The sequence below is a fragment of the Macaca nemestrina genome, chromosome 3 (genome assembly GCF_043159975.1).
Source record: "Macaca nemestrina isolate mMacNem1 chromosome 3, mMacNem.hap1, whole genome shotgun sequence".
Lineage (NCBI taxonomy): Eukaryota > Metazoa > Chordata > Mammalia > Primates > Cercopithecidae > Macaca > Macaca nemestrina.
This window is the reverse complement of record NC_092127.1, coordinates 128,194,953-128,222,205: the sequence shown is the minus strand read 5'-3', so window position 1 is coordinate 128,222,205 and position 27,253 is coordinate 128,194,953. Positions and strand designations below refer to the sequence as shown.

Genomic DNA, 27,253 nt, shown 5'->3' with positions numbered 1-27,253 from the left:
GAAACTGTCATTTAGTTCAGAGATTCTTTCTTTTGCTTTTTAATGTCTTATGTTTCTACCATTGCTTGTACTCAAAATATGCAAAGTTCCAGTAAATGATTTTTTTTTTTTTTTAAAGAAAGGCTCCTCAAAGAAAAAGTATAAACTCTCATCGTTTTCTTTCCTTTGTGGAGTGAATTGTCTGCTGTAGAAATTAAGGGGTGTTTTGTGAGTTGCCCAGCTTTCTTGAGGATCTCTCCATTTCTACAGTTCTTCCTCCCATGAACTCTTTGTTGGAAGGTGTCAAAGGTCTATCAGAGATGCACTGAAGTCAGGACAAACAGTGGCAATCTGCTAGCAATCAGCCAATCTGGAGTTCACTCCCACTGCCTATTGATTAAGGCCTGGAAAGCTGGGATGATTGTGTGCTTTGAGCACAATGCAGGCTGGTCTGACCACCCCTCAGCCCTGGCCAGTGGGAGGATAATGGGCACAGGCTATAGCAGGCTTGAGGTAAGTGCTGGCTCTCAGTGCAAAGACAAAGAAGGGCAAGTCCTGTTTAACTGGGATGGCTCTGCTGCTCCCCATGCTGTCCACATGACTCCCCAGGCCTTTTTTTCTCTCTTTCTGGGTCACTCCGTATTCAAGAGGTGAAAAGGTTGGACTGGCACTTGGACTGCTTATGATTAGGCATAGGTTTGTTGGCAGTGGAAGGAACATCAAGCCAAAGTTCCTTCTGGCCGGTGCTGGGAGTTGATGGGACAGAGAAGAAATAGCTCCTTGTGACAACAATCTTCTGGTCAATGTCCTGGAAGACCCTCTCCACTTTTAGCCCGTGTGTAGTACACATCTCATAGTACATGCACCACTTTAGGTCATTAGAGGGCTTCCTCACCCTGGTGTCATCAATGACCTTTGGGTTAGTGGAACTTATGGCATCCTGGGTTCCCATCAGAACTAGAAGAATCTCCCTTGTGTTCCGATAGCTGGCCATTCAACTGTAGTAGTGGTAAACAGTCTGCAAACTTACCTCATTCTCCAAGGTGCGGAAAAACATAACAACATCCACCTGCATGCAAACTATGCCTTCTAGGAGCCCCTCTTCATCTCTAATGAGCAGCAGATAGCCCTAGAAGTCAACATCAATCTCTTTCTTAAAATTGCCACCTTCAGGAGACTCCACCTGGACATATGTGCCCATCAGGTACTAGTGTGATAGGAAGTACCAGTTTATATTCTTTAACAAACTGGAAACAGGTTTCTACCTTTAACACTCTATTTTACATTTTCACTTCATTCTGTTTTTTTTTTTTATTTCCAGAATTTCTGTTTGTTCCAGAAATTCAGGAAATATCTATCTATCTAATCTATCTATCCATCCATCCATCTATATATATAAGATAATATATTATATATTTATATATAAAAAATCTTCTTAATTTCTAATCTTAGAACTTTTTGTTCTTGTAATTTTGTTGAATCTATCGGCATTTTTTAAAAGTTTGTTGTGTTTTTAAAAACAATTATTTAAACATTTGTCAGGCAGTTTGTATAGTGTCATTTCTTTGGAGTCAGATACTGGGAATTATTGTGTTATTTTGGTGGTGTTATGTTTCTTTGTGTGTGTGTGTGTGTGTGTGTGTGTTTTCTTCGTGGATTTTTGTTGCCTTATTTTGATGTCCGACATTTTACAGGCTAGTTTTTCCAAGGAAAGACCTTCCTCTTTGGCGTGGATGGATGCAACGGCACTTGCTAGATATGTTGTGGTGCTCTGGCACCTGTGTGGACACAGGTGTAGTCTGTGTGTAGCTCTGTCAGTTGAGGTTGGTGTTGATGAAGATTGCAGGGATCTTCAGGCATCAATGCTGTGGATGTCTTCAGTGGCAGCAAGGGTTGTGGGGGTATTTAGTGGCAGTGGCTTCTAACATCCTCCCAATCAATTATTCTCCCACTGGGAAAGTTGTGACTGATGTGGCCCCTCTTGGCATTGGATCTCACTTACGGGTTCACTTCTGGTGGCAGTAGCACCTGGTGTCTTTGATGAGTGGTGTCCATTGAGTAGCCACACAGCTGAGGCCTGAAGTATAGGAATGCATGGAAGACTATAACTCTGGAGAGCCAGGTCTGTATTGGCACTGACGTCAAGACACAGGCATCCCTCCTACTGCATTGGTAGCAGTATGCAAAACATGGATGTTTGTGAAGTAATGCGGGAGCCGAGAACAGGAACTCAGGCATGAGCAGTATTAGAAAGGGTCTGGTGTCCAGGCAGTAACTAGTTTTAGTGGCAACTGAGCTGGTGCCTAGAGTTTGACACATGCAGCAAGAACTTCTCTCCGGAACACATTGTGCAAACTATCTTGCTATGACAATGGCCCTGGTGTCTGAGAGATAGGTTGGTTAACCACAGACACAGAACCTAGTTTGATAGTGTGGGCACTCTCATTGTAGCCATGGCTCCAAGGCTAGAGGACTCATGGGTTTGGGAGAGGTTTTCTCAAAGCAGCTCAACGGTGGCCACTCCTTGAGTAGGCGAGGACTTATGCAGCCATATCTCTATCTCTGGGGTTTTCTGGTAGAAATGACTGTTGGTTACCTTCATGGCAAAAGATGCCAGTGTCCTTTGTGGAGCGGGACTGATACCAATAGCTTTTGTCTTTCTTCTTTGCTCCTAGCTTTCTCCTGGTGTCTAAGGTATGTGAATCTCACCCGCAATCCTTTCTATGTAGATATTCTCTAGTTTTTAACTCTACTGTGTTGCTGCAGATTTTAATGGATCCTTGAGCCCTCTCTGGACTATTTAGATATTTGGATAGCAGTCTATATTTGTTCTTATGGGGTGGGGTTAAGGGCTGGTACTTTGCCATCTTGGTGACAACATTCTTCTAGGTCCCTGTTTGACATTTTCTAATGAATATTGTCTTACATGTATATATGTCTGTGCCTCTGGGCATGCACAAATATTTAATTCAGTTTTTACTTTACCCTTACTTTAAAACTCCTATATTAATTTAATGTTCAGGTTTATTTCATAATTACTCATATTATAATATAGAAATTAATATGATATATTTAATTATATAGAAAATATGTATTTACTAGGCAAACATTAAGTTATTTACATGCATTATTTCATTTAGTTAAAGAACTGAATTCATTAGGTAAAATTTCACAGGAAAAAAAGCCTAGAGTCCAGAGAGTTTTCCTCTTTCTTTTTTCTTCACATCTAAACGGTTAGTATTGGAGATGGTATTCAAATATAGGCCATTATACCTAAATAAATATTTTCACTAAATTGAGTGAAAAGCTCCTATTACCCATTATACATTAAAATAATTAAGAATGCAACGGTAGGGGAATGTTAAGTTGTTTCAAAATATCCAGCACTGAAAACATTTTACTTCAACTTTTTCTTGATTTCTACATCCTCTTACTAAGAGATATTTCACACATCATACACACACACACACACACACACACACACACACACACACACACACATGGTTTTGATATGCAAATTAGATTTAGAATATCCTCCTACTCCTTAAAGATTTACAATGGAAATAAGCATATTGAAGGACTGTTAGGAGACAATTCTCCATTGACTATTGTATTTCTGAACATCTTCTGAGTGGAGACACAAGATGGTCTTTAATCTGGACTACCTTTTCAAATACATTATTATAGTGAACAGCTTGGGAAATAGATATACTATCTTCCTCTGGAGCAAATGTAAGGCATACATGCTATTCAACATAATACTTCTTCAATAAAGAAAAAGCATGCTTACTGTCCATTATAAGAAATTTGGGTTTCCTAAACTTAGGGCTCTTCTATTGTAATGCAACCTGCTGCATGTACTGGCTGCCTCTGGGCATATTCACGTTGCTTCTGTGAAACGTAAGAGCGAAGACAATTATCAAAAATATGCCGATGCTCATGCTGCCTGGTGGGCCATGAATAATAAAATAATTTATCTTTGACCCAGGACTTGTATGACTTTTGTCAACATCCATGAAACCGTGGTAAGTTAACTCGTTAGCTTGCAAGTGGGATAAAACCCCAGACTTCACATTTTTTGAAAATATTCTAAGTTCTTCAGTCAGTCATGATTTACATTATTTAAATAAGCATTTACAAATGTCTTCATGAAACATTTTTAAACATGTAAATTTATTAGTATACCACAAACTCATTGTATAATGAATAGTGAGATATTCTGATCTAATACAGGTAAGTAGCATATTTTTGACTGCTTGATCTTCCAAAATGCAATTTGATATGATAAAGTTCTCAGGTAAATATACAAAATTTCTGTTGTTTTGATAAACTCAGATTTTCCATGATCACATGGCATAGAATATATACCAGTAAATGTCCCAACCATGGTTGATAGTTTTAGTTCAGCTAACCATTTACCACAGGGAACACATTCCCATTTATTTTCTTTCCTGATAACTGGCGGAACAGAACACTGTTGCCATGGAAATATAGGCTGTGCTATATATTTATAGAAGGAAGGTGAAACAACACGTAACAGAAACATGTAGTTGAAGAAAGCAGAATGATGACTCAAATAAAAATTGCACCTGAAGATATTTAGCGTGCTAAATTCAGGTTTGTGATTTTCATAATTAAGGAATACATTTCATTGAAAAATATAAGTAATTTTATTTATGAGCTAGTACTTACTAGCTATTATAATTTTTATATGAGATTCTATTTTATTTATAAATGCCAGCCAATAATATTTTGAATTTATAATCTATCTACACAGTGAAAAGCTATAAGCAAAAATCAATAATAAAGTGTTTTGCTACCAACCTCTGTTCATTACATTTTCTTAATTATTGCTATGAAACTGTTCCTATCACATGAGGTAAACACTGTTGTCAGGTGAAATAAAACACAGTGAAAGAAGTTGGCAGAAATTCTTTCGAAATTAGGGGCTTCTCTAAAAATGTGACAGTTTTCTTGGTGGTGAAGCTGTGACAGCTATGTGAAAAGAGAGAATCATTTTGGTTTTTAAATTGCCTGTCACTCAATACTCTTGTCCCTTATTAGCAAAACTTTGATTCTTCTGTTATTTTTAATGTCCCAAAGTATTATAGTACTGTTTAATAATATTTTAAAATTCCAAATTAAAAAATAAATGGACAGTTTTCTTAAGTTTATCCTTTTATTATGAAGCATATTTCAAAGCATACAGATAATAGCCAGATGGAAGAGATGCCTAAGTGAGATAGGGGGAAGGGTTGTGGAGCTTCTGTGCCCTCTCAAGTGCTGCTATCCTCCAGGGACCTCTGTGAGTTCAGCTATCCAGAAAGTTCTCCTTTTGGGTTTTTATGGAGGATTCATTAGATTGGCATGATTGATTATATCATTGACCATTGGCGATCAGCTTAACCTGCAGCCCTTCCCACCTCCCTGGAGGTTGAGGGGTGAGGCTGAAAGTTCCAACCCTCTGATCACATGATTGGTTTACTTAACATGCCACAGCAATACACTTTAATTTTCTGAATATTCTTAAAATACATGATTTGCTCAAAGATTTACTTTGTACCTGACTGTCTCCAAAAGTGTCAGAAGGACTTCACAAATGTCTGGGGAAAGTAAAATTATCTTAAAATGATTTTGAATAGAATTTTCCAAGTTCCATATTACCCTACATATATTAAAGACAGTATTTTACAGGTCTGTTTTTGTTGTTCATTTCAAATGATGTTACTTCTCGGATGATTTATAACTACAGACATAGCTCTTAATTACCTCACTTTATTTCACCAGATTCTTGGGTTCTGGAGATTCTCCCCAGTCTACCCAACAAACACCATGAATAAAAATGAAATGTTTCAAATCTGAACACTAGAAAACTACGAGGGTTAAAGTTAGGTGCATTCTTCATTTAATGGGCATTTGTGGGTTGAATTTTCTCAAAATATTATCCTAAATATATTTGTGAATATAAATGTGATTTGTGTGCATAGTGGAAAATTTACATAATCAAGAAATGTTAAAGACACAAATAAAAATCAGACATCAATACCACTCAGATAAAATACTTCTTAGTATTTGGTATGAATAAACAAACAAATAACCGGGAAAATAAAACAAATGTTGTATTTTGTTTTTGTTTAAATGCTGATTTTTTTTTTGTATCTAGACAAAAGTGGGGAATAATTCAAGATTGATTATTTTATAAAATTTCAGACTCCTTATTTTAAAAAGTTTATTTAACAACCTCCATTGTTTAGTTGAAGAAAAATGAGGACTTATTTTATTTTTAATTTCAACGTTTTAATTTAAGATTCAGGTGGTACATTGCAGGTTTGTTTCACGGGTATACTGTGTCGTGCTGAGGTTCGTGGTACGATTGATTCTTTCACCCAGGTTCTGAGCATAGTACCCAATAGTTAGCTTTTTTTTTTAACTTTTACCCACCTCCTCATTTACCCCTTTAGTTTTTTTTATTTATCCCCACTCTCTATTGTTGCTATTGTTATGTCTAGGAGAATGTAATATTTAGTCCCTACTTATAAGTGAGATATGCAGTATTTGATTTTTTGTACCTATATTAATTCACTGAAGAGAATGGCCTCTAGCTGCAACCATATTACTGCAAAGAACATGATTTCATTTTTTTAATTGTGTAATATTTGATGATGTATATGTACCAGATTTTCTTTATCCAATCCACCATTGATGAACACCTAGGTTGATTCCATGCCTTTGTTTTTGTGAATAGTGCTGTGACGAACATACAGGTGCATGTGTCTTTTTGGTAGAATAGTTTATTTTCTTTTGGATATATACCCAGTAATAGGATTACTGGGTTGGACAGTAGTTTTATTTTAAGTTCTTTGATAAATCTTCAAACTATTTTCCACAATGTCTGAACCAATTTACATTCCCACCAACTGTGTACAAGCTTCCTTTTTTCTCCACATCATTGTCAGCATCTGTTTTGTTTGTTTGTTTGTTTTTAATAATCACCATTCTGACTGGTGTGAGATGGTATTGCATTGTGGTTTTGACTTGCATTTCTCTGATGATTAGTGATATTAGTGATGTTGAGCGTTTTTTCATATGCTTGTTGGTTGCTTGTAAGTCTTCCTGTGAGAAGTGTCTGTTAGTGTATCTTGCCCACTTTTTAATGGGGTTGTTTTTTGCTTGTTGAGTTAAATTCCTTATAGAATCTGGATATTAGACTTTTTTCAAATGAATAGTTTGTGAATACTTTCTCCCATTCTGTAGATTTTACATTACTCTGTCGTTAGGTTTTTCTGGATGTGCAGAAGCTCTTTAGTTGACTTAAATCCCACTTGTCAATTTCCTTTTCGTTGCAATCACTTTTGAGAACTTAGTCATAAATTATTCCCCAAGACCAATGTCCAGAATGCTGTTTCTGGGTTTTATTCTAGAATTTGTAGTTTGAGAATTTATATTTAAACCTTTAATTGATCTTGAGTTAATTTTTGTATAAGGTAAAAGGTCAGAGTTCAGTTTCATTCTTCTGAATATAGCTAGCCAGTTAACCCAGTAAACCCAGTAAACCCTATTTAATAAATAATTTAATAATAATTACTTTTTAAATAGAGGGTCCTTTCCACATTGCTTATTTTTGTGAATTTTGTCAAAGATCAGTTGGTTGTAGACATGAGGCTTCATTTCTGACTTCTCCATCCAGTCCCATTGGTTTCTGTGTCTTTTTTGTACCAGTTTCATGCCGTTTGGGTTATTGTAACCTTATAATATAGTTTGAACTCAGGTAATGTGATGCCTCCCATTTTGTTCTTTATGTTTAAGATGGCTTTGGCTATTCGGGCTCTTCTTTGGTTCCATCTAAATTATAAAATAGTCTTTTCTAAATCTATTGAAATGACGCTGGTAGTTTGACATTGGTATTTTGATATGAATAGCATTGAATCTGCACATTGAGGTATATGGTATAACGATTTTAACAATATTAATTATTCTGACCCAAGAGCATAAAATATTTTTCCTTTTTTTTGTGTCATCTATGATTTCTTTCAATTGTGTTTTGTGGTACTCTTTGTAGAGATCTTCACCTTTTTGGTTACATTTATTCCCAGGTGGTTTTTTTTCGTGGTGTGTGTGGCTACTGTAATTAGGATTTGGTTCTTGATTTTGCTCTCAGCCTAAACATTCCTGGTTCACAGAATGTACTGACTTTTGTACATTTTGTTTATTAATTTTTTATCCCAAAACTTTATTGAAGTTATTTATTACTGCCCTTTGGCATAGTCTTTAGGGTTTTCTAGATATAGAATCATATTGTCAGCAAGAAGAGATAGTTTGACTTATTCTTTTCCCATTTTGATGGTTTTTATTTCTTTCTCCTGCCTGTCTGCTCTGGATAGGAATTACAGTACTATGTTAAATAGGAATGGTAAGAGTGGGAATCTTTGTCTTATTCTAATTCTTAAGAAGAAAGCTATCAGCATTTGCCCACTCCGTGTGACGTTGGCTGTGACTTAGATGGCTCTTAGTATTTTGACATAAGTGAAATGAGAACTTTTTGCTTTGTTTTTTTTCTAGTTTTTCATGTCACAAAATTTTATCGTCACACTATTGACAGATAAGAAGTCTTCACTTTTGCTCATCATTTTGGGCACTTGTGCTTGACATAAGTCATGCCAAAACTTTCATATAGACTTATTAATTTCTTTTTCAGCCATCATTTAAGGAGCATTCCATACTATAAAACCGTTGTATTTTCTTATTCCTTGGTTAGAAGAAAAAACACATAGTTTAAAAAATTTGCATGACTGAATTAGATTGAATATTATTCATATGTTTATTGGCCTTTATGTTTTTGTGAAAAGGTGATTACATATAATTTAAAGAAACTATGTATGTATTGATTGATGTGTAAAACTTACATGTCAATACGTTTAAATCTATGCCTGTCATATTTACTACAAAGTGTATTTTCAGTTTGTCATTTGTCTATCTGCTTTTTGACTGTATATACATTTTTATGAAGTCACATGTATCAGTGATATTCTTTAGAACTTTTAATCTCCTCTAAACTAAATCAGTTAGAGAGAGAAAAAATTTCAGGTAGAGAGAATTAAGTTAATAAATCTGGTTCTTTACAATATGGTAACATTGGTGTATGTAATATGGCTTTATTCCAATATATTTCTAATCTTTCACTCTAACTTCTCAATTCTACAAAGGAAGCCATTCTGATATGTATCATGTATATATGTATTTATGTTATATGCTGTGTGATATATATGTACATAAAACAAATACAGTGTATGTATTTTTTTGTAACTTTAGGGGAATCACACTATAAACGTGAGTTTATTAATTCCTTGTGTTCACACAGCACTCTAAATGTAGTTTCTATCATAATTAAGTAGATTCTAATTTCTGCATAGTATTATACATTATAATTAAGTAGATTCTAAATTCTGCATAGTATTCCTTAATATACATTCAACATATTTTACTTATCCATTTCCCCAATTAAGGTCACACAGATTGCCTCCAATATCTCACAGCCTCAAACAATGAGGTGAACTTCATTGTATGTTTATCTCTATGGATATGTGTGAGAATTTCCTAGGCTTCTATAAATACCAGCAAGAAAATCTGAAACAAAGAATACATTTGTATCTAATTTGGCTAAATATTGCTGGATTGTTCTCCATAATGAACACACTAATATACACTTCCAACTTTAGTAGACAAAATTCCTGAATACCAAATATCTGCCTACACTTATCAGATTTTTTATTTTTGTTAATTTTCAGAAGCAAAGTTATGTTCTGCTTTTGTTTTCTCTCATTTCTCTAATTTCTAATGAGTTTGACTATGTCTTTCCATGGTTATTTGCCTTTTGGTTGTCCCTATCTGTGAATCTGTTTATATCTTTGTTTATTTTTCCATTGAGAGTCTTCTCCCACAGCTTCCCTTTGTTGTGCCAATTTTCAGGAGTTTCTTTAGCTTCCTTGTTTATTATAAACATTGGAAATATCTTTTAAAACTTGCGTTCTTTTAATTTTCTTTGTATTTTATGATATTTATTGAATATTAAGATTCTTAATTTGCCATTATCATAATAGTTTTCTGCCTTATGATTTTTGATTTGGAGTTTACTCAAATCTTTTCATTACTTAGTTTACAAGTATGTTTTCATATTGTTGGATAACTTTATTACAAATTTTTTTTATATCTATTGAGGTAACAGTACGTTTTTGGTCTTTGATATACTAACAATAAATTACATGGAAGTATGTTGTATGTTGAATGATCTTTGTATTTCTGAGATAAAAGGTACTTGGTCATGAAATATTACTTTTTGATATACTGTTCCAATTTGTTAGTTAATATTTGATTTATCTCTTAATTATGTATAATTATAATTTTCTTGAAATTTTCTTATAAAATTTTTGAAAAAATAGCAAATGCATGAAATCAGTTGGAAATATTTTTCAGTGTCCAGTTGTGATTTTTTTAAGTTGGGTAAGCAATTACTTAAATTTTTCCAATGTATTTAATTATAGTAATTGTATGAATAAATATTTAATTCTCCTGAATCGATCTTATAATATGTTGAGTTAAATTTTTTTAGATAGTCAAAATTGATGTCTACATTTTTGAAGGAATGCATGGCTTTTTATTCATTAGTGATGCTTCCTTTATTAGGTATTGAGATATTAAAGATCCTAGAGATTATTTCGGGTCTCTGTGTGTATTGTTCCATTAATTGGAACAGATAGATTGTTCCATTAATTGTTCCATTAATCTATCTGTTGCTTTTAGCACCAGTATTATCTGTTGCTTTTAGCACCAGTATTACAGTCATTTTCAAACATGTTGCATAGATGCTGTTTTACTGTTTCTGGCATATCTAAAATATTTTAAATTGTCCTAACTGCAAAATAAGTTACTTGTGATACACATTATTTTCTTCATAAAGTATTTAGGCATTATTTCACTAGCTTGATGCATGTACCAATAACAAGAATTTCAAGAAGTTTCTACTAAACTTAAAAATGATTATATAATTCTCAACAAAAGTACGTATTTTCAATTATTCTAATCAAATTTTCAGAATCATTTTGTTTTGTTTTAGGTTGACAATATTATCTTTCCTTGAAAGTTATCTTTTCTTGGCTTGTGTAACACTCGAACTTCATGTTTTTTCTGTTGTTTCTTCAAATAACTTCTCAACTTCTTCTAGGTCCTGCTACAGATTGAATGTTCACATTCTCCAAAAAATTAACTGCTGAAATCTTAACCCCTAATTTGATGGCATTAGGAAGTGGAGTCATTGGAGGTGATGAGGTCATGAGAGCAGATCCCTCATGAGTGGCATTAGTGCCCATATAAAAGAGCCCTCAGAGAACTCCCTCATCCATTTCACCATTTGAAGACACAGCAAGAAGATGGTAATCAATGAACTAGAAAGTTGGCCCTCACCAGACATTGAGTCTATTGGCACCTTGATCTTGGACTTTTCAGCCTTCAGAACTGTGAGGAATAAATTTCTGTTGTTTACAAGCTCCGACCTTATGGCATTTTATTACTGCAACATGAACAAACTAATACAGTCTCTTTCTTGGCTCCTTCTTTCTATTTACTGCTTCAGTGTTACTGTTTCTCTGAAGCGCTTAATCACTGGTCCTTCTCACCCTACACTGTTTTTTTCAGTGATCATTTTTAGTCCCATACTATCAGTGACATATGACTATTATTTAGTAATTTATATAAACAATTCACAACATTCTTTTGATGTCAAGTTATATACCCAGATCTCTGTCTCACACAAAACTTGAAATCTTGTCGAAAACTGATTTTGTAATCTTCTTCCTACCTCAGAACAATGCCAACACAGAAATCCCCCTTCTTTTTCACGGTTCCCTATCTCAATCCAATCCACCTAGTTACTAGTTCATCCTGGAATATCATCAGTATCATCTATGATGCTTCCCTTTTCTTTACCACTCAAGATCCTTTCAAATACCAGGTATTGCTAATTCCATCTTTAAAAAGCCCATATTTTTCAGTCTACCTTTAAGAACCTCAATTTTTTTTTTTTTTTTTTTTTTGCTTGGACTACCATAATATTGTTCTGGAAGGTTTTCCCATATGTATGCTAGTCTCACTCTGCTCCACATAGCTTTGGGAATATATTGAGGATGCAAATTTGATTGCTTTACACTAACGCCCAAAACTCTGTTCTATAGTTTTGCTATATAGTTTGAATATTTTATTATGTATCTGTTTTTTTCCTGAATAAGAAGGTGTTTATAATATCATGATTTATTATTGGCCAACAGAGAGATCACATGAGTTTCCCTTGGCTTTTCTTCTGGAAAGTGTGTGAAATATTCTATTTTTAGTGCTCGTAATTGGAGAACAGACATAGCATCCATTAAGACTCCTAGAATCTAATGATCATATATCCTATGCAGTTCTGATGAAGTGAAAGAACCATCTCTATTTTTTCTCGCCTAATCCTTTGAAACTATTCATTAATGGGATATACAAACAAAAAAATACAATTATCAGTATCTCTTATTCCTTTTACTATCATTGTTTCTTTATTTCCTTTAAGGATTAAACTTCTGGGATTTTAATCTCAAAACAATGTCTTTTTTAGACCTCTGACCCAAGAAAAGTTGGCATGGTTGTCTTCTGTGTGCTCCTCTGTGTGTGGTGTTTTTTTTTTTCTTGTCTCTTCAGCAAGTAGTTATGGAGAGGTAGACTGAGAAGTTTCTAGTTTTCTAGCTATTATAAAAAACTTAAGGCCAGGCGCGGTGGCTCATGCCTGTAATCTTAGCACTTTGGGAGGCCGAGGCGGGTGGATCACTTGAGGTTCAGGAATTCGAGACCAGCCTGGACAACATGGTGAAATCCTGTCTCTACTAAAAATACAAAAATTAGCCGGGCATGGTGGTGGTCACCTGTAATCCAAACTACTTGGAAGGCAGAGGCAAGAGAATCTCTTGAACCCGTGAGGTGAAGAATGCAGTGAGCCAAGATCACACCATTGCACTCCAGCCTGGGCAAGGAGAGTGAAACTCCATCTCAAAAATAAATAAATAAATAAATAAATAAATAAATAAATAAATATAATAACCCAACAGAAAACTATCCAAATATCATTAGCAGGTTGTTAATAGAAAAGTAATTACAAATACCCAGTAAAATATGAAAAAGATTATCACACTCGTCTTTAGATAACTAAACATTTAAAGTATAGATAACATTTTTTTTTTTACCAAGTAGCTTGAGAGACTCTTCAAAAATTTGATCCAATCCTCCTTTTAACATTCTTGTGAATTTGAAAGTCCTTATCTGGTAAAGTCCAACTATCTGGTAGAGAAACATATTATGACATATAAAAATGTTAAATATACTTCTTTAAACAGAACCTCAACTTCTATTATTTATACTTAAGTTATACTAATCTAAATATGTAAACATACATATATGTAAATGCTTTCACATTTTCAGTTATTAAGTGATACAATAATCATATTTTAGAAGATACTTTGAATAAAATACAACTATTGCTTTACGGAAGCTATCAAAACTTAAAATCTACCACCCTGAATATATCAATTACATATAAGCTGTCCATTCAGAATTGTCATATAGGAGTGTGTAGTGCTATTAGACCTGAGAGGCACTGGAGAGAAGCTATACATTCTTTCAAGAGTCTGGCCTTCCTCATCATAGCAGCTGTTGGATATCAGCCTTGCTATTAGACAGTTACTTCTGTTAAAGAACTGTCAGAGACACTGGTCATCATGTAACCTTTTTCTGTCATCCCTTTTACCAAAGTGTCACAGTGCCTTCAGCACTTCTGTTGCAAACACTATAGAGAGGCAATAAATATTATCTATATTCAGTAAAATTCATGAAAATATCATTATTATCTATCAAAAAATCAATAATAAGATGTTTCAATGCGATTTCTAGCTGTAATGCTGACAAAAGTATCACAACAACTAAGATGAACTTGAAGAGAATCTAACCTCATAAGTTCCCTTCACAGGGGAAGGGAGTGATGGACTGATGGAGTGATGGACTTTGGGAACTTAATAAATCTCCAGTATTACTTTAGATTCACGCTGTCAATGGGAACGTGGTCTGGATTGATATTCTATAAAGAGAAGCATTTTGCTCACATCTTGAGAGGCGAGATAGTGCTTGGATATACATATATTTCTAAGCATAACAAGGTCTCCAATAGCTTTCGTTTCAACATTGGTTGAGATCGGATTCTTTCATCGACTTTGCATTTTTGAAGTTGTCAAATTGTTCATTTATTGTCATTTAGCCTTAGGATAGAATGACTTATTAAGCTTTCCATCAATATCTTCTTTTGAGAAGATATTTTCACTCAACAAAACAGGAGAGAGATTGAGTGTATGTGTGTGTGGGCGTGTGTGTGTGTGTGTGTGTTCTTCTGGAGTCTATAAAACTAGACAGGGAATCCATTAATGGCAAGATATTCATCGTATACATCTTGGTAAGCATTCAGCCTATATACATGTCATGGATGTGTAGGTTTTCAGTTTTTCAGTATGTTTCTCATACTTATTTTTTTATGATGATATAATCCTTAATGTAATGTGAGATTCTCTCTCACACTCACTATAAAATAGCTTCCCCTGATATATGAGGGAGATGTTCCAAAACCCCCTGTGGATTCCTGATACTATGAATACTACCAAATCTTATATATATGTTTTCCCATAATGATGATAAGTTTTAATTTATGAATTAAGCATAGTAAAAGATGAACAACTAATAATAAAATTTAGAAAATATGGCTTGCTGTTATAAAAGTTATTTAAATGTGATTTCTTTATTTCTGTGTCAAAATATCTTATTGTAGTATACTCACTTATTTTTCACCATGGCTGACTGCAGGTGACTGAAGCTACAGAAAGCAGTGTCACAGATAAGGGGAGACTTCTACACACACACTCTTGCATATGTATATATGTTAGCAGCCATGAGTTTGTTTTACATGCATATATATTTACATATACATACATATGTGTGTATATGTATATATGCAGAAAGATAAGTCATATGTTTTGATATATTATGCTTTCCTTTATTTAATCAGTTACCCAATAGCGTTTGTTACTAACCTCCTATGGACATGACACTGAAGGAAGTTATGAGGGTAAAACAAAGATAAGTAAATTTGATTCCTGAATTTAGATTATTATCATTCATAAGCTTATTCATTTGGCTTGTTTTTTGGATACTTAAGCTCATCTACTACTCTTGAGAACTAAAAAGTACTCTTTTTAGTTTTAGCATTTTACCATTTCACACTTTCGCTTCAAGTGAGAATGACACTGGTTTCAAATGTGTTTAGATAACAACTAAAATCTGCAAATTAACTTTTGCCCACTTTCAGAGAACACCACGTTTAAAAAAAAAAAAGTCGTTTTAATAAAATTCCTTAATACACACGTATATTTATAATATTTTGTATTACATAGCTATTGAAACATTCTATATATGTGTGCAACTATTTGGAAAATACACCAGGTGGCTTGGAAGAAAATAAATCTGCAGAAAATATTACAACTACCAAGACAGTGGGATAGGCTGCAAAATGGAACATATGTTCTGTTTCATAAAGACTTGTATTCTCAGAAGGACTAGAAATATCTCACAAGGACTTGGTTGAAATAAAACTGTACTTCCTGAAAAGCATATGTATTTGTGACTCAACCATTTCTCAGGAAGAAGTGTCAATTAAGGATAGAAGTAGCTATAGGTCCTTTACTTTGGATATACAAGATTTTCAGTTAAGAATTCTAGAGAAAACACAGATATATGTAAATCTTTAAACAGTTGAAAGAAAAAATCTAAAGAACACTTGATCAATATTTTTCATCATTGTTTTGGTTCAAGAATATACACTAGTTTAAAATAGCACAAAATATGGAAGAAAACAACAAATTTGGTAAAATGTAACATATTTTGGGAGAAAGTGGTTAGTAACAGGTGCTGGATGACTTAAATAAGAAGTTAACATCAGTGATAGATTTTAAGCAGTTTTATTAACTCCATAAACATGGTGAGACAAATTAATCACGTGTCCAAATAGAATATTGATAAAGAAAATATGGCAATATAGGAGCAGGCAACTTTGTAAAGCAAAGCGCAACTATTGATATGAATGAGGTCCCACCTACTATGCAACAACTATTCTTTTAGATTATAAAGGTGAAAAATGGGAAGTACAGTTAAAATCATGTTTTGGAATGACAGGATAAAATTGTGTTTCTTAAAAATCACTGAAATAACTTTCACCAGTATAAATTTTATGGTCATTTAAAGGCGAGAGAAAAATTAGGTAAATGTTACTGATACATAAAAATGAGTGATTTATATTGTGAAAGTTACAGTACATCAGAAGCCTAGAGAAGAAAGAGATCACTTTTTTGTCATTCAAAGACAAAAACCATGATCTTCTGTGTATAGTGGGTGCTGAATCAGAAATCAGGAAAGAGAACACTTTTTTCATCTCTTGATATATTTTAGACTGCTCCCTGATATTCATGCAAGCCTTTTTTGTCTTGCATGATTTAGACATAGCTATATTTGTCTACATAATGCATCTACTTTTGACTCATGTTAATTACTTTTTAGTTGCCTCTATTTATGTAATGCTTTTAAGGGTGTCATATTTGGAATTAACTCATTGTTTCCTGTACTGTACTCAGATGGATTTTCCCAGAATCCTGCATCATCCTTGGAAGCCCCTCTCAGTTTGACCTGTATCAGTTTTTTTGTATCTATATTCAGAGAGCAGGGACAGAAAGATGTCATGATGCCAAAGGAAAAACAAAATCACTTATATAAAACTAAGACAATGAGTTGCTTTCAAATGAGACAAAGCTACAAAAATATGGTTAAATTTATATTGACATACCATGAAAAATAGAAAAACAAAAACAAGAAAGAAATGTTCAAAATGATGGCAACGTGAAGATAACTCAGAAATCAGTACAATGTATTAATGTTACATGAATTATGATTAGAACACTTGATTTGAGAGAATGGTAGTCACAAAGACATATTAAACTTACCATATTTTATGGTAAGTAGAAATCACAAATGCTTTATAGGTGAAGTCTACTTTAGATCACACACAATCAAATTCCTGATATTTACTAATTTAAATATAGAATGATAAGTCATAGCCATAAATATAGAAATATCTAGTTAACCTAAAATAATTAATTTTTAATTAAATAAAAATGTGAAGATGTTCACTGACAGCTTATTATAGAATGTTTACAAATAACAAAGAACTAAAACACAAACAAATACACATTTATCACAAAAGGTTGAATTGCCATATCAGACTTAGTCAATTTTTATATATTTATATATGATTCTATAGGTATATATGTAATCATATATAATTGTATATAAACTCATAAAATATAAATTTTCATATATTTATTACATATATTATTTTATATTTATATTATCGACTTATATAAATATATAAACATACACACATATGCACACACAAACATATACAGACACAAACACACACCATATATCAACATATACCATATCTAGTGATTCAAAAGAGTCAAACAAATATCATGTACACATGAGGGATTTCTCTTGTTGTATTCTGCAATCTTTAAATGCAGCTTTTAAAGTCACCTCTATTTACTCACATTGGGAAAACATTTTGGTTTTAGATTAGCAGTGAGGATTATGAGAAGATAAGGATAAATACTGGTTAGAAAAAGAAGTCATTTTCTTTTCTGAACAGTTATGACTTATACCCTGTTGATTACTTAAATAGAAGCTGGCTTCTACAATGACGCTTCTGTTCTCTAATTAGCCATGTTTAATGAATCCACGAAGTTCAGAATTATTTACAATGAGGAGTCTAGAATGACTAGGTATATCTTTCTCAAAATATTTTATATATGAGGACTCTAGTATCTTTCCCCTAATAAGAAGCATTAACATGTTTATGAAATGGGTTGAAGTCATCAGCTTGTTTATAAGTAGATCTTCTCTAGGCTATTTATTCCCTGGTGTTTATCTGTCTCAGGGACGGAAGAGATTACAGGGCTGCTGTTAACACTTTTCTTCGAAAAATAAATTTTAAAAAAGAAGTTTTTTTTTTTTTTTGGAAATTTAGAAATACTTTGTTAAGAGATAAGCATTGTAGGAAAGTACATGAAATAATTAACTATTATTGAAATAATAAGCAGATATTGGCTCAGAAACGGAAGTTGTAATAATAACCACTCAAATTTATGCTGGGCATTGTTCTAAATAGTTACATGTATCAATTCATATCATCTTAACAGCAACTGTATGTGGTGGCTTCTAATATTACTCATATTTTAAAGATGGGAAAATTGACTGTTAGAAAAGTTCAGTAACTTTCCTTAAGTCACATTTCTTTTTTTTCTTTTTTTTTTTTTTTATTATTATTATACTTTAAGTTCTAGGTTACATGTGCATAACGTGCAGGTTTGTTACATATGTATACTTGTGCCATGTTGCTGTGCTGCACCCATCAACTCGTCAGCACCCATCAACTCGTCATTTACATCAGGTATAACTCCCAATGCAATCCCTCCCCCCTCCCCATGATAGGCCCCGGTGTGTGATGTTCCCCTTCCCGAGTCCAAGTGATCTCATTGTTCAGTTCCCATCTATGAGTGAGAACATGCGGTGTTTGGTTTTCTGTTCTTGTGATAGTTTGCTGAGAATGATGGTTTCCAGCTGCATCCATGTCTCTACAAAGGACACAAACTCATCCTTTTTGATGGCAGCATAGTATTCCATGGTGTATATGTGCCACATTTTCTTAATCCAGTCTGTCACTAATGAACATTTGGGTTGATTCCAAGTCTTTGCTATTGTGAATAGTGCCGCAATAAAGATACGTGTGCATGTGTCTTTGTAGCAGCATGATCTATAATCCTTTGGGTATATACCCAGTAATGGGATGGCTGGGTCATATGGTACATCTAGTTCTAGATCCTTGAGGAATCGCCATACTGTTTTCCATAATGGTTGAACTAGTTTACAATCCCACCAACAGTGTAAAAGTGTTCCTATTCCTCCACATCCTCTCCAGCACCTGTTGTTTCCTGACTTTTTAATGATTGCCATTCTAAATGGTGTGAGATGGTATCTCATTGTGGTTTTGATTTGCATTTCTCTGATGGCCAGTGATGATGAGCATTTTTTCATGTGTCTGTTGGCTGTATGAATGTCTTCTTTTGAGAAATGTCTGTTCATATCCTTTGCCCACTTTTTGATGGGGTTGTTTGTTTTTTTCTTGTAAATTTGTTTGAGTTCTTTGTAGGTTCTGGATATTAGCCCTTTGCCAGATGAGTAGATTGCAAAAATTTTCTCCCATTCTGTAGGTTGCCTGTTCACTCTGATGGTAGTTTCTTTTGCTGTGCAGAAGCTCTTTAGTTTAATGAGATCCCATTTGTCAATTTTGGCTTTTGCTGCTGTTGCTTTTGGTGTTTTAGATGTGAAGTCTTTGCCCATGCCTATGTCCTGAATGGTACTACCTAGGTTTTCCTCTAGGGTTTTTATGGTATTAGGTCTAACATTTAAGTCTCTAATCCATCTTGAATTAATTTTCGTATAAGGAGTAAGGAAAGGATCCAGTTTCAGCTTTCTACTTATGGCTAGCCAATTTTCCCAGCAACATTTATTAAATAGGGAATCCTTTCCCCATTTCTTGTTTCTCTCAGGTTTGTCAAAGATCAGATGGCTGTGGATGTGTAGTATTATTTCTGAGGACTCGATTCTGTTCCATTGGTCTATATCTCTGTTTTGGTACCAGTACCATGCTGTTTTGGTTACTGTAGCCTTGTAGTATAGTTTGAAGTCAGGTAGTGTGATGCCTCCAGCTTTGTTCTTTTGACTTAGGATTGTCTTGGAGGTGCGGGCTCTTTTTTGGTTCCATATGAACTTTAAAGCAGTTTTTTCCAATTCTGTGAAGAAACTCATTGGTAGCTTGATGGGGATGGCATTGAATCTATAAATTACCTTGGGCAGTATGGCCATTTTCACGATATTGATTCTTCCTATCCATGAGCATGGTATGTTCTTCCATTTGTTTGTGTCCTCTTTTATTTCACTGAGCAGTGGTTTGTAGTTCTCCTTGAAGAGGTCCTTTACATCCCTTGTAAGTTGGATTCTTAGGTATTTTATTCTCTTTGAAGCAATTGTGAATGGAAGTTCATTCATGATTTGGCTCTCTGTTTGTCTGTTACTGGTGTATACGAATGCTTGTGATTTTTGCACATTAATTTTGTATCCTGAGACTTTGCTGAAGTTGCTTATCAGCTTAAGGAGGTTTTGGGCTAGGACAATGGGGTTTTCTAAATATACAATCATGTCATCTGCAAACAGGGACAATTTGACTTCTTCTTTTCCTAACGGAATACCCTTGATTTCTTTCTCTTGCCTGATTGCCCTAGCCAGAACTTCCAACACTATGTTGAATAGGAGTGGTGAGAGAGGGCATCCCTGTCTTGTGCCAGTTTTCAAAGGGAATTTTTCCAGTTTTTGCCCATTCAGTATGATATTGGCTGTGGGTTTGTCATAAATAGCTCTTATTATTTTGAGGTACGTTCCATCAATACCGAATTTATTGAGTGTTTTTAGCATGAAGGGCTGTTGAATTTTGTCAAAAGCCTTTTCTGCATCTATTGAGATAATCATGTGGTTCTTGTCTTTGGTTCTGTTTATATGCTGGATTATGTTTATTGATTTGCGAATGTTGAACCAGCCTTGCATCCCAGGGATGAAGCCCACTTGATCATGGTGGATAAGCTTTTTGATGTGTTGCTGAATCCGGTTTGCCAGTATTTTATTGAGGATTTTTGCATCGATGTTCATCAGGGATATTGGTCTAAAATTCTCTTTTTTTGTTGTGTCTCTGCCAGGTTTTGGTATCAGGATGATGTTGGCCTCATAAAATGAGTTAGGGAGGATTCCCTCTTTTTCTATTGATTGGAATAGTTTCAGAAGGAATGTTACCAGCTCTTCCTTGTACCTCTGGTAGAATTCAGCTGTGAATCCATCTGGTCCTGGACTTTTTTTGGTTAGTAGGCTATTAATTATTGCCTCAATTTCAGAGCCTGCTATTGGTCTATTCAGGGATTCAACTTCTTCCTGGTTTGGTCTTGGAAGAGTGTAAGTGTCCAGGAAATTACCCAACAGACCTACAGCTGAGGGTCCTGACTGTTAGAAGGAAAACTATCAAACAGGAAGGACACCTACACCAAAACCCCATCAGTACGTCATCATCATCAAAGACCAGAGGCAGATAAAACCACAAAGATGGGGAAAAAGCAGGGCAGAAAAGCTGGAAATTCAAAAACTAAGAGCTCATCTCCCCCGGCAAAGGAGCGCAGCTCATCGCCAGCAACGGGTCAAAGCTGGACGGAGAATGACTGACGAGATGAGAGAAGAAGGCTTCACTCCATCAAACTTCTCAGAGCTAAAGGAGGAATTACGTACCCAGCGCAAAGAAACTAAAAATCTTGAAAACAAAGTGGAAGAATTGATGGCTAGAGTAATTAATGTAGGGAAGGTCATAAACAAAATGAAAGAGATGAAAACCATGACACGAGAAATACGTGACAAATGCACAAGCTTCAGTAACTGACTCGATCAACTGGAAGAAAGAGTATCAGTGATTGAGGATGAAAAGAATGAAATGAAGTGAGAAGAGAAACCAAAAGAAAAAAGAAGAAAAAGAAATGAACAAAGCCTGCAAGAAGTGTGGGATTATGTATAAAGACAAAATCTACGTCTGATAGGGGTGTCTGAAAGTGAGGGGGAAAATGGAACCAAGTTGGAAAACACTCTTCAGGATATCATCCAGGAGAACTTCCCCAACCTAGTAGGACAGGCAAACATTCAAATCCAGGTAATACAGAGAATGCCACCAAGATACTCCTCGAGAAGAGCAACTCCAAGACACATAATTGCCAGATTCACCAAAGTTGAAATGAAGGAAAAAGTCTTAAGGGCAGCCAGAGAGAAAGGTCGGGTTACCCACAAAGGGAAGCCCATCAGACTAACAGCAGATCTCTTAGCAGAAACTCTACAAGCCAGAAGAGAGTGGGGGCCAATATTCAACATTCTTAAAAAAAAGAATTTTAAACCCAGAATTTCATATCCAGCCAAACAAAGTTTCATAAGTGAAGGAGAAATAAAATCCTTTACAGATAAGCAAATGCTTAGAGATTTTGTCACCACTAGGCCTGCCTTACAAGAGACCCTGAAGGAAGCACTAAACATGGAAAGGAACAACCGGTACCAGCCATTGCAAAAACATGCCAAAATGTAAAGACCATCGAAGCTAGGAAGAAACTGCATCAACTAACAAGCAAAATAACCAGTTAATATCATAATGGCAGGATCAAGTTCACACATAACAATATTAACCTTAAATGTAAATGGACTAAATGCTCCAATTAAAAGACACAGACTGGCAAACTGGATAAAGAGTCAAGACCCATCAGTCTGCTGTATTCAGGTGGCCCATCTCACATGCAGAGACACACATAGGCTCAAAATAAAGGGATGGAGGAAGATTTACCAAGCAAATGGAGAACAAAAAAAAGCAAGGGTTGCAATACTAGTCTCTGATAAAACAGACTTTAAACCATCAAAGATCAAAAGAGACAAAGAAGGCCATTACATAATGGTAAAGGGATCAATTCAACAGGAAGAGCTAACTATCCTAAATATATATGCACCCAATACAGGAGTACCCAGATTCATAAAGCAAGTCCTTAGAGACTTACAAAGAGACTTAGTCTCCCATACATTAATAACGGGAGACTTCAACACTCCACTGTCAACATTAGACAGATCAATGAGACAGAACGTTAACAAGAATATACAGGAATTGAACTCATCTCTGCAGCAAGCAGACCTAATAGACATCTATAGAACTCTCCACCCCAAATCAACAGAATATACATTCTTCTCAGCACCACATCGTACTTACTCCAAACTTGACCACATAATTGGAAGTAAAGCACTCCTCAGCAAATGTACAAGAACAGAAATTATAACAAACTGTCTCTCAGACCACAGTGCAATCAAACTAGAACTCAGGACTAAGAAACTCAATCAAAACCGCTCAACTACATGGAAACTGAATAACCTGCTCCTGAATGACTACTGGGTACATAACGAAATGAAGGCAGAAATAAAGATGTTCTTTGAAACCAATGAGAACAAAGATACAATATACCAGATTCTCTGGGACACATTTAAAGCAGTGTGTAGAGGGAAATTTATAGCACTAAATGCCCACAAGAGAAAGCAGGAAAGATCTAAAATTGACACTCTAACATCGCAATTAAAAGAACTAGAGAAGCAAGAGCAAACACATTCGAAAGCTAGCAGAAGGCAAGAAATAACTAAGAGCAGAGCAGAACTGAAGGAGATAGAGACACAAAAAACCCTCCAAAAAATCAATGAATCCAGGAGTTGGTTTTTTGAAAAGATCAACAAAATTGACAGACCGCTAGCAAGACTAATAAAGAAGAAAAGAGAGAAGAATCAAATCGACGCAATAAAAAATGATAAAGGGGATATCACCGCCGACCCCACAGAAATACAAACTACCATCAGAGAATACTATAAACACCTCTACGCAAATAAACTGGAAAATCTAGAAGAAATGGATAATTTCCTTAAGTCACATGTCTAACAACTAGAGAACTCAGGATTCCAACACAGTTACCATGGCCTGGAAGCAATGCTGTTGACCACTATGCTGTCCTTTTTTGAGTAAAATTGGCAATTTGCATCAAAGATCTCCATAGGTTTCATACTCCTTCACAGAGTTATTCATGTGAATAAAAGATTTTATTCCCAGGCAATTGTTGAGAGTGAAATTTAAAGAGCAAAAGCAAATTCACTGAATAGAAGAAAAGAAATACGTTAATATTAGTGGTATAAATGAAAATAGTTAAATTACAGATTTATAGGAATCTATTAATGTCAGTCAGATATAAAAAGATACAGATCTTACGGAGAGGGGGAAAAAGTACAAAAGAAGGCAAATGAGTGAGAGCAGGAGAGAACAGAAAGAGAAAAGAAGCAGATGTAAGGAAAGATGTGCATTGTTTAAGGCATGATTAAGGGAAGTAAAGAAGATGGTTGAATACCCAGTTAGGAAAAGAAGTAGTCAAATTGTCCCTCTTTGCAGATGACATGATTGTATATTTAGAAAACCCCATTGTCTCAGCCCAAAATCTCCTTAAGCTGATAAGCAACTTCAGCAAAGTCTCAGGATACAAAATTAATGTGCAAAAATCACAAGCATTCTTATACACCAGCAACAGACAAACAGAGAGCCAAATCAGGAATGAACTTCCATTCACAATTGCTTCAAAGAGAATAAAACACCTAAGAATCCAACTTACAAGGGATGTAAAGGACCTCTTCAAGGAGAACTACAAACCACTGCTCAGTGAAATAAAAGAGGACACAAACAAATGGAAGAACATACCATGCTCATGGATAGGAAGAATCAATATCGTGAAAATGGCCATACTGCCCAAGGTAATTTATAGATTCAATGCCATCCCCATCAAGCTACCAATGAGTTTCTTCACAGAATTGGAAAAAACTGCTTTAAAGTTCATATGGAACCAAAAAAGAGCCCGCACCTCCAAGACAATCCTAAGTCAAAAGAACAAAGCTGGAGGCATCACGCTACCTGACTTCAAACTATACTACAAGGCTACAGTAACCAAAACAGCATGGTACTGGTACCAAAACAGAGATATAGACCAATGGAACAGAATCGAGTCCTCAGAAATAATACTACACATCTACAGCCATCTGATCTTTGACAAACCTGAGAGAAACAAGAAATGGGGAAAGGATTCCCTATTTAATAAATGGTGCTGGGAAAATTGGCTAGCCGTAAGTAGAAAGCTGAAACTGGATCCTTTCCTTACTCCTTATACGAAAATTAATTCAAGATGGATTAGAGACTTAAATGTTAGACCTAATACCATAAAAACCCTAGAGGAAAACCTAGGTAGTACCATTCAGGACATAGGCATGGGCAAAGACTTCACATCTAAAACACCAAAAGCAACGGCAGCAAAAGCCAAAATTGACAAATGGGATCTCATTAAACTAAAGAGCTTCTGCACAGCAAAAGAAACTACCATCAGAGTGAACAGGCAACCTACAGAATGGGAGAAAATTTTTGCAATCTACTCATCTGGCAAAGGGCTAATATCCAGAACCTACAAAGAACTCAAACAAATTTACAAGAAAAAAACAAACAACCCCATCAAAAAGTGGGCAAAGGATATGAAGAGACATTTCTCAAAAGAAGACATTCATACAGCCAACAGACACATGAAAAAATGCTCATCATCACTGGCCATCAGAGAAATGCAAATCAAAACCACAATGAGATACCATCTCACACCATTTAGAATGGCGATCATTAAAAAGTCAGGAAACAACGGGTGCTGGAGAGGATGTGGAGGAATAGGAACACTTTTACACTGTTGGTGGGATTGTAAACTAGTTCAACCATTATGGAAAACAGTATGGCGATTCCTCAAGGATCTAGAACTAGATGTACCATATGACCCAGCCATCCCATTACTGGGTATATACCCAAAGGATTATAGATCATGCTGCTACAAAGACACATGCACACGTATCTTTATTGCGGCACTATTCACAATAGCAAAGACTTGGAATCAACCCAAATGTTCATTAGTGACAGACTGGATTAAGAAAATGTGGCACATATACACCATGGAATACTATGCAGCCATCAAAAAGGATGAGTTTGTGTCCTTTGTAGAGACATGGATGCAGCTGGAAACCATCATTCTCAGCAAACTATCACAAGAACAGAAAACCAAACACCGCATGTTGTCACTCATAGGTGGGAACTGAACAATGAGATCACTTGGACTCGGGAAGGGGAACATCACACACCGGGGCCTATCATGGGGAGGGGGGAGGAGGGAGGGATTGCATTGGGAGTTATACCTGATGTAAATGACGAGTTGATGGGTGCTGATGAGTTGATGGGTGCAGCACAGCAACATGGCACAAGTATACATATGTAACAAACCTGCACGTTATGCACATGTACCCTAGAACTTAAAGTATAATAATAATAAAAATAAATAAATAAATTAATTAATAAATAAAAAGAAGATGGTTGAAAGCTAACAAGATAGAGTTAAACTTATCAATCAAATTTGAAATACGGAAATTTAATTTATGGCATAAAGTTATAATAAAAATACATGCAAAGAATAAAAGTCATAATAAAAACACATGTAAAGAATAATTAGTAATGAGGCTAAATATAGTCCCAGTATCTACACCTCAGGGGAATTTTTGGCAGAAAAATTTTGAGATGATTGTAGCACAGCCAAAGGACTGTACCAAGGGTGAAAACTATGCTACAAGAATAAGGAAACCATTTACAATGTGGTTGTTTGAGAGTTCTTGCTCACAGAGCTCACTTAGTGCTTTTCCTGCTAATTGATTAATGTCAATGTTATATAATAAGCCATGAGGTGTAGTTGCAAATTACATTGTAGTATGTGTTTTTTTCTCTGCCATCATTGATAGAAACTCTTAGAAATTGGAAATTCTGGACTGAGAAAGGTGGCCACTACCTCTCCTGCTGTATTAGAGTTTTCTGAGGAACAGAACCAATGAATATATAAATAGTTATAGATATACACATAGATGGTATAGCTATATGAAAGGGTGTTTATTAGTAGAATTGGTTCTTATGATATTGGAGGCTGAGAAGTCCCTCAACAGGATATATGCAAGTTAGAGAACTAGAGAAGCCCATAGTGTTGTTCACTCCAGCTTGGAAAGCCTGAGAACCAAGAAAGCTGGTGATCTAACTCTCAGTCCGAAGTTCAAAGCTTGAGAGCCCTTAGAGGCTGCTGATGCAAGTGCCAGAATCCAAAGACTGAAGAATCTGGAGTTCTGATGTGCAAGAACAGCAGAAGAAGGCATCTAGCACTGTAAGGGAGACAGAGAGAGAGAGAGAGAGAATTTACCATTTTTCCACCTTTTTGTTCTGTCTGGTTCTCCAGCTGATTGATGCCCTCCCATATTGGGGCAGATTTTCCCCACTCAGTCCATGAAATTGCTTGTCAATCTCCCAAAACACTCTCATGAACACACCTAGAAACAATGCCTCATCAGCCAT

General features: G+C 35.2%; 1 pseudogene; it reads right to left on the bottom strand.

Moving 5' to 3' along the window:
• Positions 1-356: 356 nt before the first annotated feature.
• On the bottom strand, positions 357-27,253 carry LOC112423434 (arf-GAP with GTPase, ANK repeat and PH domain-containing protein 1 pseudogene; annotated as a pseudogene).